The 11,639-nt window shown below is 43.8% G+C and overlaps 1 pseudogene; it reads left to right on the top strand.

Moving 5' to 3' along the window:
• Window positions 1–1,702: 1,702 nt before the first annotated feature.
• On the top strand, window positions 1,703–11,120 carry LOC130859237 (putative uncharacterized protein FLJ44553; annotated as a pseudogene).
• The last annotated feature ends 519 nt before the right edge of the window (window positions 11,121–11,639 follow it).

Raw genomic sequence — 11,639 nt, forward strand, 5'->3', positions numbered from 1 at the left:
AGGGTGACTCCTTCATCCAGTTCTTTCTTTGACTTATTTGCTTTTCATCAGTTTTAGTCTTGGGGACCGTGGCTCTGAGGTGCACTCCAGACATTGGGAATTATCCTACTAAAAATAGTCATGGTAGTCTCCCTGGCATGTTGCATTCTCTCAAAAGTCTTAAATGCATGTTTGCAGCCATTAACCACTAAGCCAATAACCTCCCTAAGACTGGAATGTCAGAAAATGAATGAAGAAAACAACAAACTAAAAAATAGTGAGCCTGAAGCCATGACCTGTGAATACCACAGAGATTCAGGGGAAAAAAAAAAAAAATATATATATATATATATACACATATCTATATCTATATATGTATATATATATAATCTCATGACCTGTGAATACTACACAGAGTATCAATAAAAGCTGGAGAACTACAGAGCAGTAGCCAAGAGTGGCAGTAATGCCTTAAATTTTTTTTTTGTTGTATCTCTTAGTTAAGCTGATCAAAGGATGGGAATTGTGAAAAAAGAGACAACAGGCACCCTTGTGCTAAGCCCATGTCACCAAACCAAGACTTAGTACCTAACCTAATTGCAGTTATAACCTCCCCCAGGAATGTGATCTTAACCAGTCAGTCTGGAATCTCCTGGTCAGCGCTAGTGAAGTAATCCACCTGATAGACCCCTTCCATCCACCAAAGAAAGGTGAGGTAGCTTGCTCTTTCCTTGTCCTGCCCCCTTCTGTCTATAAAAGTCTTCCATTTTGTACAGCTCCTTGGAGCGCCTTTCTATCTACTAGATGGGATGCTGCCCAACGCGTGAATCATTGAATAAAGACAGTAAGATCTTTGGAATTTACTCAGTTGAATTTTGGTTTTTTTAAACACTGGCTTTATGAAAGTAGTATCGTAATTGAGCTTTGAAGAATAAGTAGGATTTGAAATGCAGAGATGGGGAAATGGAGAGTGCTCCAGGAAGGTGGACTGTGAACAAAGGTGATGGGAAAGGAGGTCAGAAGGGTGCAGTGTTTGTAGCAGAAAGAGTTAGTAGTTCAGTTTAGTTGGTATGAAGGGCACATGAAGGGAAAATGATGGTGAAAATTTAGCTGTAACAATAGGTTGGAGTTATGTGCAGGGCATACACAGGCATACCTTGAAGATATTGCACACTTGGTTTCAGACTACCACAGTAAGGCAAATATAGAAATAAAGCAAGTCACACGAATTTTTGTTTCCCAGTGCATATAAAAGTTATATATATGCTATACTATAGTCTATTAAGTGTGCAATAGTATTATTTCTTAAAAAAAAAGATGTACATACCTTAGTCAAAAAACAGTGCTGTTGGAAACATGGTGCTGATAGACCTCCTTGATGCAGGATTGCCACAAACCTTCAATTTGTAAAAAATGCAGTATCTGCAAAGTGCAATAAAGCAAAGAGCAATAAAACCAGGTATACATATATCAGGCAATGGAGTTCAGCCTTTATAACTTGGGCAATAGGAAGCCATTGAAGGTTTTCGAGCAGGAACGTGGCGTGCTCACAACCGTGCTTCCAGAACTAAGCAACCGGGTGTGACGTGTATTAGAAAGAAGAGAGATGAATGTGATTGCAGTAGCTGCCCTTTGCTGAGTGCTAATACATCAGTCCATTTGTATGGTGAGGGTAACAAGGGCAAAGGTGGTGGTGAGAACTGAGAAAGAACAGGTATGAGATATGGTGGGGTGCTTAGAATTGACTGAATTTGACGTGTTGCACGTGGAAGGCGAGGAGGGGCTCTCTGGCATGGGTGAGTGGGATGGTAAAAGTAAGGACCTAGCAGGTCTGGGGGAAGAAACTCAGTGAGTTCGTTTGTTAACGTAGGGAATTTAAAGTAGTGAGACAATTGAGCAATGATGTCCAGGAGGCAGCTAGAAATGTGCATCTTGAGAGAAAAGCTCAGGGCTGGAAAGACTTTCAGATGACCTGCAGAGTTATACCAGTAGATGGAGAAACAGAAGACTGGATTAAATTACCAAGGGAGAGTAGAAAGAGGGGCAAAAGATGACCAAGGGTGAGTCCTTGGGGTACACTCATACTGGGGAGAGGGAGACTCTACAACATAACCAATTCATCAGATTTCACTATCACCTCAATAGCCTGCGGACGGGAACAGAGAAATTAGAGAGTGTGACCCATCCAGAGTCAGGATCAGCAGGATTGGCTGCACAGGGAGGGCAGGGGTGATGGAACCAGGGATGCTGGTCAAAGCCTTGCTAGAATGTCTCCCTATGGATCTCAGGTTTTGAAAGGGCTGTCCAAGCTTGGTTTTATAGGGCTGTCATAATAAAGTACCACAAACTGGGTGGTTTAAGACAATAGAAATTTATTGTTCTGGAGGTTACAAGTCCAAAATCAGGGTGTTTGCAAGGTTGGTTCCTTCTGAGGACTATGTAGAAGAAGCTGTTTCATGCCTCTGTCCTAGCTTCCGGTGACGGCTGGCATTCCTAGGTGTTCCTTGGCTTGTAGATGCATCCCTCCAGTCTCTGCCTCCATTGTCACATAGTGTTCTCCATGTATCTCTGTGTCTTCACATGGCCTTCTTATAAGGACACCGGTCATGTTGGATTAATGACCTTATCTTAACTGATTACATCTGCAATGACCCTATTTATGGATAAGGACACATTGTGAGGTACTAGAGGTCAGGACTTCAACATTTCTTTTGGGAGGGACACAAAAGGCCTGATGGCAAGAAAGAAAGTAGTGTAGGTACGGGGAGGGAGAGAAATGGGAGCTGGTCAGTGTGGCAGAGTTGCAGGTGGAATTTTTGAACACTAGAGAATAGTGGAAGTGCCTTTTTGCTGCAAATGAATCTGAGTTTGGGATGACTATATTGGTTTACACACATTTAATTACACCTCTAGCTTTAGAATATAATTTTTTTCCATCAGAAGTTGACTTGGATATGCGAGTTAAGTGCTTTACCGAATCTCCAGTGTAGATAGACCCAGCCCTCTGCAGAGAGTTGGGATGATAATCTGGTTGGAAGTGGGAGGCTGGGGGACTTGCCCTAAGCCATGTTTTATGGCAAGCCCATCATGTTTATATGGTTGGTTGTTATTTGGGGGTGACCTGGGGTTAGGGGAGCTGTTGGAGGTAAGGGGGGCCAGACTCCTAACCAACCTTTGGATGTCCATCGATCTCTAGTTTATCCTTTCATCCTGCGGACCTTTCCAGATCTATTGTAACTATAGTAACCCAAATGTTTTAGTTGGAAGAGCACCAAGACTACATCACTTCCACACTCTCAGACTCACTTGCTGGCTTGTGCTTATCAGCAGAGAGGGCAGTGTGCAAGCTAACTTTTCTAGTATGGTAGCTCAAGCATTTGAGGGCAGTCTCTAGCAGCAGCGGTCTTACATAATGATGACACAGGCTTTTGCTGCCCTTGGAAGAGTGAATAAGAAACAGCACACAACATAACACAACCTGTGTTACAACACAGATTTTGCAACAACTCGCACAAACAACAAGGTACACATTAAGTTAAGTACAGCAGAATGGTTGCTTCTAGGCAAAAGGAGGAGGGTGGGGGGAGGCCCAAATAAAGTGAGATGATTGACTGATGGATAAAACAAGAGAGGGGCATTGCGGACACCAATGAGGAGAGGGTACTATAGACTAAGGAGTGTGATTAATACAACCTCCTGCGCCAGAAGTTTTAAAAAACAAACAAAAAAGAGGCAGGATATCTAGATCAGATCTGCAAATCCACTATTCACTAGCTTTTTGGAAGTTAGCTCATCTCTCTGTCCCTCAGCTCATTATCTGTAAAACGGAGATGTATTAGTACCTGCCTCATGAGATGGTTGTGACAGTGAAATGGGTCTGAATATACAAAGTGCTTAGGAGAGCACCTGGCACATAGCGAACACTCAACCACAGGGTGGAGGGTATTAAAATAATCCATGTAAAATGCTTAGCACATCACTTGGCCCAGAGTCTTCAGTCCATGGCAGTTAACTGCTGTTGTCATAAGCATCACCATCGTTTCTTTACATGGCCAACACCGGGCCTTAAATGAGAGAAGGAGAGAGAACTGGAGACGGTTTTGCACAATTGAAAGACAATGCTTTCTACTTTGCTAATTGCACCTCCATCATTCCTTTTGTGTAATCTCAAGCAAGTCACTTCGCTTCTTGCAGTATCAGTTTCTACAAGTAAGCCTCCTATACCTGTCATCAGCATTCAATCCCACTCTTGGCACATCCCTCCCTTGGAAGCTCTAGTGTTGGGACCCCACACTGAGTCTGTTTTCGTTGTTGTGGCAAGAACCAAAGCAAAGGCGAGGGCCTGATCCTCAGGGAAGTCACACTGGTCCTTATGAAATTGCCTGACCCCTTAGGCATGTCACGCCCTCTAACATGAGCCCCATCAGTGCAGCCTACTTGTACCCCAAATATGGGGTCATTGGGAACGACTGGTGCCGCATAGGAGCAGAGGCCCACCCAGAATGGCATCATCTGGATTACCTACCATTGTCTCGGGGATTCTACTTTTCTTCTGCTGACTTTTTATTTTCTGTTTTGTGTCACAGTTGCCAAGGACTTGCTTCGTGTCAGGTGTTGTACTGTTTCATAGCTATTCTCTCATTTAGTCCTCATAACAGCCCTGTGAGGAAAGAACTGTTACTCTCATCATTTTGTGAATGAAGAAACTGAGGCACAGGGATGTAGAGTCATTCGCCCCAGGTTATACAACTAGGAAGTGGCTAAGCCAGTGGCTGAACACTTTACAGCCTGGCAGCAGAATCTTTGCTACACACCACCCCTTGGGAATTCCCAGGGAGTCTGTCAGTTTAGATCAAAAGGGAAATTGGACATAATCTTGGTCCAACAATTTCACTTTAATGAATTTATCTGATAGAGCTGTTTGACTGTCTGTTTGAATGCTTATAATGGCAAAAAAAAAAAAAAAAAAAAAAACGCAAGGAACAAAAAACACAAAACCAAAAGCCAAACTAAACAAATAAAAAAAAAAAAAAAAAACTAGGGACGTCCTAGGTGGTGCAGTGGTTAAGAATCTGTCTGCCAATACAGGGGACATGGGTTCGATCCCTGCTCCAGGAGGATCCCACATGCCGTGGAGCAGCTGGGCCTGTGGGCCACAACTGTTGAGCCTGCACTCTAGAGCCCGTGAGCCACAACTATTGAGCCTCTGTGCCACAACTACTGAAGCCCATGTGCCTTAGCCCATGCTCCATAACAAGAGAAGCCACTGGTAAGGAGCCCGCGCACCACAATGAAGAGTAGTTGCTTGCCTCAACTAAAGAGAGCCCATGTGCAGCATCGAAGACCCAACGCAGCCAAATAAATAAATAAATAAATAAACAAATCTTTAAAAAAAAATATTTCAAAAACAATGTAAATAACACGCTATAATTAATACTTTTTAAAAAGAAGTTGACACACACACACATACTTGTAGTTTTACCTACAAAAAAATGCCCCTAGAGGCATATGTATGAAACTGGAACTAGTGCTTATCTCTGATGGGCAGAATTGGAGGATTAGAGATCTTCTGGGGGAGGCAAAATTACTTGTCATCCTTTTATACAATTATTTATTTAAATCATAAATGTTTATTGCCTTTTCAAAAAATATTTTAAAAAAGGGGGGGCAAGAAAAGAAGAAAGACTTGTGGGAGGTATGGAGGTTTCAGACCCTTCTCTGATGTTGCTGTTCACTCCTGGGTTTCTGGGGAAAGATAGCTTAGCATTGCAGGCTAGCATTGTTTGAGTGCTTACTTTGTGGCCACTTTTGCACTAAGGGCTTGGTATGCCTTATCTCACTTAAACCTCACAGTCATCTACAAGGCCATTTTATTTCACCTCTTTCTTATAGAGATTGCTCACAAGCAGACCTGAGTCTGCAGTGCCACCTGAGCGGATCCTCCAGAGGTAATGAACATCTAGAATAGGCCTCCCTGCCACTAGCCCATTCCCATTTCATTCAGTTGTTAAGGAGGCTGAGGGTCTCCTAGAACAGTGGTTCTCAAAATATGATCTCCAGATGGCAGCAGCATTATCATCTGGGAACTGCTTAGGAATGCAAATACTCAGGCCACACCGCAGGCCTGCTGAATCACAAATTCTGCAAGTGGGACCCAGTGGATATAGTTTAACAAGCCCTCCAGCTGATTCTGATATATGTTTAAATTTTAGAACCACGGTCCTAGGCCAATGGCTTCACCTGGGAAACATTAAAAATACCAATGCCTGAGTCTCACCTCACCCTGGAGATTCTGATTTAATTGGTTTGGGATGCGGCCTGGGCATGAGTTTTTCAATGCTCCCCAGGTGATTGAAACCACTGTGACCTAGACCTTTGGAAGCAGTCACTTGCATCTGGGAATGGCTAATGGCACACTTAGAGAATAAAATCAAGTTGCAGGGACTAACAAATATGTAATAGCATCACCATTTCCCAATTTTAACTCCTGACCCCTTCCCCAAACCCTGCCCCTAACCCAGGAGGCAGAGCTGTGGGTGGGCGATGCTCTTTGGCTAAGCAGGTATGAGCTTATTAGTTTGAGCACTTTAGTAGTGTTACTTACTTAAAGCCTAAAATACAACCTTTAGTGAACACTGGGAAGAGGCAAGAGAGAAAATATCAAATTATCCACAAAATAATTTAATAGGAAATGAGATCTGTAAATAGCACAGTAAAAACCTAATTTTGCCAGCTCACCATTTCTTGGATTTAAATATTTTGTACTGAAGATCATATCTCACCACTATAGCACATCTCCAACAAAATAGGGGTTCAATTAGTGTTTGTCTAGTCAATGACTCCACTAATCAATAAGTGAATGAATGGATGTCACTGAAGGAGAAACTGATTCTGTCTTTGGCATCCATTGCCCAACTTACTACCAATGCTGTTCTTGGAGTGGAGCGTGGGGAATGAAAATCCATTGACCATAAATGTGCTAAGCTCAGGTCCTAGAGCTGAATGTCACCCTAAAGAGACTATAAACCCTGATGGGGGTGGGAAGGGTGAAGCAGGTGTGGTGGTCATTAGAGCTGGCAACCAAATATTTTCAGGTTTCCTCCTTGGAATACAGTAGGATGGCACTTCCCCACCCCTTGGAGTTCTCTGTGGCCATATGACTTGCTTGGGTCACTGAAATAAACAGAAGTGTTGTGTTTTGCTTCTACACAAAAGCTTTAAGAGCCAGTGTGTGATTTGTCCTACCTCTCTGTAGGGTGACCAATCTTCCTGGTTGCCCGAGATTAAGGAGTTTTCCAAAGTGTGGAATATACAGTGCTAAAATCGGGGCACCTTCAGGCATCTATGTTTCCAGTAGTGATCATTCCATTAGCTCAGGTCCAGGAATGAGGGCAAGTCATCAGACAAGAGATCCAGAGCATTGAAATAACTTGCCTAGGGACACACTGATAGTAAGATCAGAGATGGGTTCCAGGCCATGTCTGTCTGACTTCAGAGACCACAGTCATGCAGCACACCACCTGGGTGTAGGTAGTCTTTATTACAGGTATATTTTTAAATTTTGTTTTCAACTGTGGAGACTCTGGTCCTCAAAGGTAGATAAGAATATCAACTTTCCCAAATTCATTGAATGACAATCATTCCACAAACATTTATTGTGTTCTGCCATATTAAAGGCCCTGGCCTGGACTTCCCTGGTGGTGCAGTGGTTAAGAATCTGCCTGCCAATGCAAAGGACACGGATTCAATCCCTGGTCTGGGAAAATCCCACATGCCTCAGAGCAACTAAGTCCGTGCACCACAACTACTAAGCCCGTGCTCTAGACCCCTCGAGCCACAACTACTGAGCTCGTGAGCCACAACTACTGAGCCTGCATGCCACAACTACTGAAGCCCATGCACCTAGAGCCAGTGCTCCACAACAAGAGAAGCCACCACAATGAGAAGCCCGGCCACCACAACAAAGATTAGCCCCCACGTGCAGCAACTAGAGAAAGCCTGCACACAGCAATGAAGATGCAGAGCAGCCAAAAAATTAAGTAAGTAAATAAATCAATAACTATGAAAACAGAATTTTAAAAAGTTAATAAAATAAAATAAAAAAGGCCCTAGGCTGAGGTGTTATGGGCTACACAAAAATGAAGAAATACTATCTATAATGTCTTCCCTCAAGAAATATAAAATATAGAAGGGAGATAGACATTTACATGGCTCACTATATCACAAGACAGAAGCTGGTAGACGTTATTAAAACATTTTGTATACTTTTTTGTACTTAGCAGATTTACCACAATAGGCACATATTAGTTTTTTTTTCAAGTGTTTATTTTAGAAAGCAACAATTAAAAACAGTTGAAGTATCTTTACTCTTCAGGTTACCAATTCTCAGTACATCAATAATAATAACAATAATAATACTACCTAGGGAAAGTATAATAATGCTTTCTTTTTCTGAAAGTCAGTACCATTTATTCAAAGATGATGGTACAGCTGCACTTACCTGCCTTCAGTAGGATAGGAGCATTGAGATTTCACTCTATTATGCTAACAAATTTCCCATTGTATTCATGGTTTCTCATTCACCCCGTGTGACCAACAGCCCAAGTCTGCATGCCCACTGAGCGGGACTCTCTGCCGTGGATCAAAGCCAGCTAACTGGTCCAGAGGAGGGTAGTCTTTGTTAAGGAATGCAGGAACCAGCCCTCCTTCCCACTGGTCAAAGGCATTAGAATAAAGCCTTAGCCAGAGAGGGGCTGGTGACTGGACCTGAGACAGAGGAAATTTGAAGCTCAGGACCTTCCAAGGTAACTGAGCTCTCTTACCAGTCCTGGACAAAGAGTGTGTGGTTTCTGGAGAAAACATTACTGTCCTGCTGGCTGCAGTTGGACAGCCTCCAGGGCTGCAGTGAAGTTTTGGTCTCTGAGTACAGTCAATAGCATCACCTGCTTTGGTGACTTGAGCAGGAGTTAAGCTGCAAATGTGTGCATGGTGGAACTGTTTGGGGAATGGAGATAACAATAAGCAAACATACAAAACCTGCTGCTTTGAGATGTTTTGTAAGAGCTGTGCTCCCTACAGAGCGGGTTTCCTCATTGCCTGGACCCAAGAGCATCTCCTGGGTCCTCCCGGTTAGAATGCTGCGTGTCCGTGGAGAATATGAGCCCAGGAGGGAGGGGGGCTGTCTCCCAGCTAAGACTGGGCAGCAGTCATACAAGGTAAAATCTCAGCAGCTGTGATGAGGTGGTGCAGCGGGCCTGGCTTCTGTCCACTCCAGGTGAGAGATTTCCCCCGGGGTTATATGCAAATGTGCTTCCACTGAGCAAGCCTTAGACTGAATGTCATCGCAACTTGTGCTTGTGACAGCTTTGCCCAAGAACAGCACACATTGAACTTTTATGTTCTTTATAATATGGAAGGAAAGATATAGACTGAGTCACTTCTTCATGCCTCAAGATATCTCATCATATATGTGTTATACATGATATGTATATGTATATAAATGATTATATTATATTATTATCCTATTATTATAGTAGTATGCCATTCAGGAGAGGCTAGATAGGCTGCATTAACACATAACCCCAAAATATGATTGACTTAATATGATAAAAGTTTACATCTTATATCACAATTCAAGTAGGTAGAGGGCTCTCCAGGGAGACTCTTCCAAGTGGTGACTTTGGGATTCAGGCTTCTTTCATCTTAAAATGCCATCAGCTTCAGGACTTCCTGGGTGATTCACTAGTTGCGATCCTGCGCCGGTTGGATCCCTGGTCAGGGAACCGTGCGCATACCCCATGGTTCGGCCTAAAAAACAAACAAACAAAAAATGCCATCAGCTTCAACATTTGTCCTCAACAGTTGCCATCGAGGGAGAAGGTAGTATGTTAAAGTTTGTGGCTATGTCTGCTACTTCTGCCACATTGCACTGGCAGAACCCAATCACAAGGTCCCATCCTAACTTCAGGGGAGCTGGGAAATGTTGTATTTTGTGTGCCAGGAACAGAGAATGAAATTGATGAGTGTCTAGCCAGTCTTTTTTTTTAATATTGCATTGGGTCTTAGTTGTGGCAGGTAGGCTCCTTAGTTGTGGCTCTTAGACTCCTGAGTTGTGGCTTGCAAACTCTTAGTTGCAGCATGTATGTGGGATCGAGTTCCCTGTCAAGGCATCGAACCTGGGTCCCCTGCATTGGGAGCTTGGAGTCTTAACCACTGTGCCACCAGGGAAGTCCCTAGCCAGTCTTTCCTGGAAGTTTCTTCAAGTTGAGTTATTATGCAGTGTTTTTCTTCTAATTATGCTTTGCATTTGATACCATTTAGGCTGCCTCCTTGCTTTGCACTGTATTCTTTGACATCCACGTGCAACATCCCATTCCGTGTGGGTGTTATTATACACATTTTATAGATTGAGGCCCTTGAGACCCAGATGAGTCACATGACTTGTCCAAAGTCACACACGACTGTGACAGAGCTCTCTCTCAGGCTGGCGGTCTCTCCACTACACCACCCTATCTACCCCAGAAGCTCAAACTAAAGTAGGCATAGATCCAAGTGTACAATAAATATATTTTTATTCTTCTGTAAATCAACCTAATTTATCTTTTAAGCCCATGCTCTCTCAGGAGGTGTCAGCAATAAGTCCCATCATTTTAGTATCTCTCCACCTTTGAGGGTGTGTCTAGGTTTGGGGTGGGACATGGTGGCAGTGCAGGGGTTAGTGCCAAGGAACTAGGGAACCATTTGTCTCTCAAGTCAACTCTTTGAAGAGGCACCAACCCAGATGACTACAGTTCCTTCTGGTCTCCCTACTGACAGTGACGCATCTGTGCCTCCTTCCCATCCACACAGCCCATGTGTGTCTGCGGCTCCCTGCTACTTTGGGGTCACTTGAGGGTCTGGGAAGCTTTGTAGGCCCACACCCCACAGCTGTTCTTCTCCCCAGGCTTGTGCCTTTCTGAGGAAAGAGGGCAGGGGAGGAGGGAAGGACCCACCCAGGGCTTTGCTCTCTCACTTTTCATCCATCTCTCCTCCCACCCCAGTGAAGAGAAGTGCTTCTCATCTTCCAGGGAAGCCCCACTCTCCCCAAACCGTTTTCTTCCTAATAACTTTGGCTGTACTCCAAATCCTCTCCAGTCCTCTGAGGGCTTTTATAATACAAAACACAACTCAGAGAAATTTTTCGTTCTTGTTTTGCTCTTTATCCTGTCACATCATTCCCCTACCCTGAGGCAATGGAATAAGAGCCTGCTTTCCAAGGCATGGAGGTGGGGACAGGGGAATACCAAGGAAAACACCATTGCTCAGTCACATGTGTATCACACGTAACTTCACCAGGTCCTTGTGAGGTGAAGTCTCTGTGTCATTTTCCTGAAACTAACAGTGAGGGGAAGAGGCACTGCTGAAAGTTGTTATATTTGGGAACTAGCAGGTTAAACCCCTTCCTGCCTAATTGGTCTTTAAATGTCCCCTATGGCTCCACCCACAAGGGATTGACCCAACAACCATGGTGATCAAGTTTTCACTTAAGAATTGAGGACCTGGGGCTTCCCTTGTGGCACAGGTTAAGAATCCACCTGCCAATTCAGGGGACACAGTTTCAGGCCCTGGTCCGGGAAGATCCCACATGCCACAGAGCAACTGAGCTCGTACACAACTACTGA

Source organism: Hippopotamus amphibius, chromosome 8, assembly GCF_030028045.1.
Source record: "Hippopotamus amphibius kiboko isolate mHipAmp2 chromosome 8, mHipAmp2.hap2, whole genome shotgun sequence".
In the NCBI taxonomy this organism is placed as follows: Eukaryota; Metazoa; Chordata; class Mammalia; order Artiodactyla; family Hippopotamidae; genus Hippopotamus; species Hippopotamus amphibius.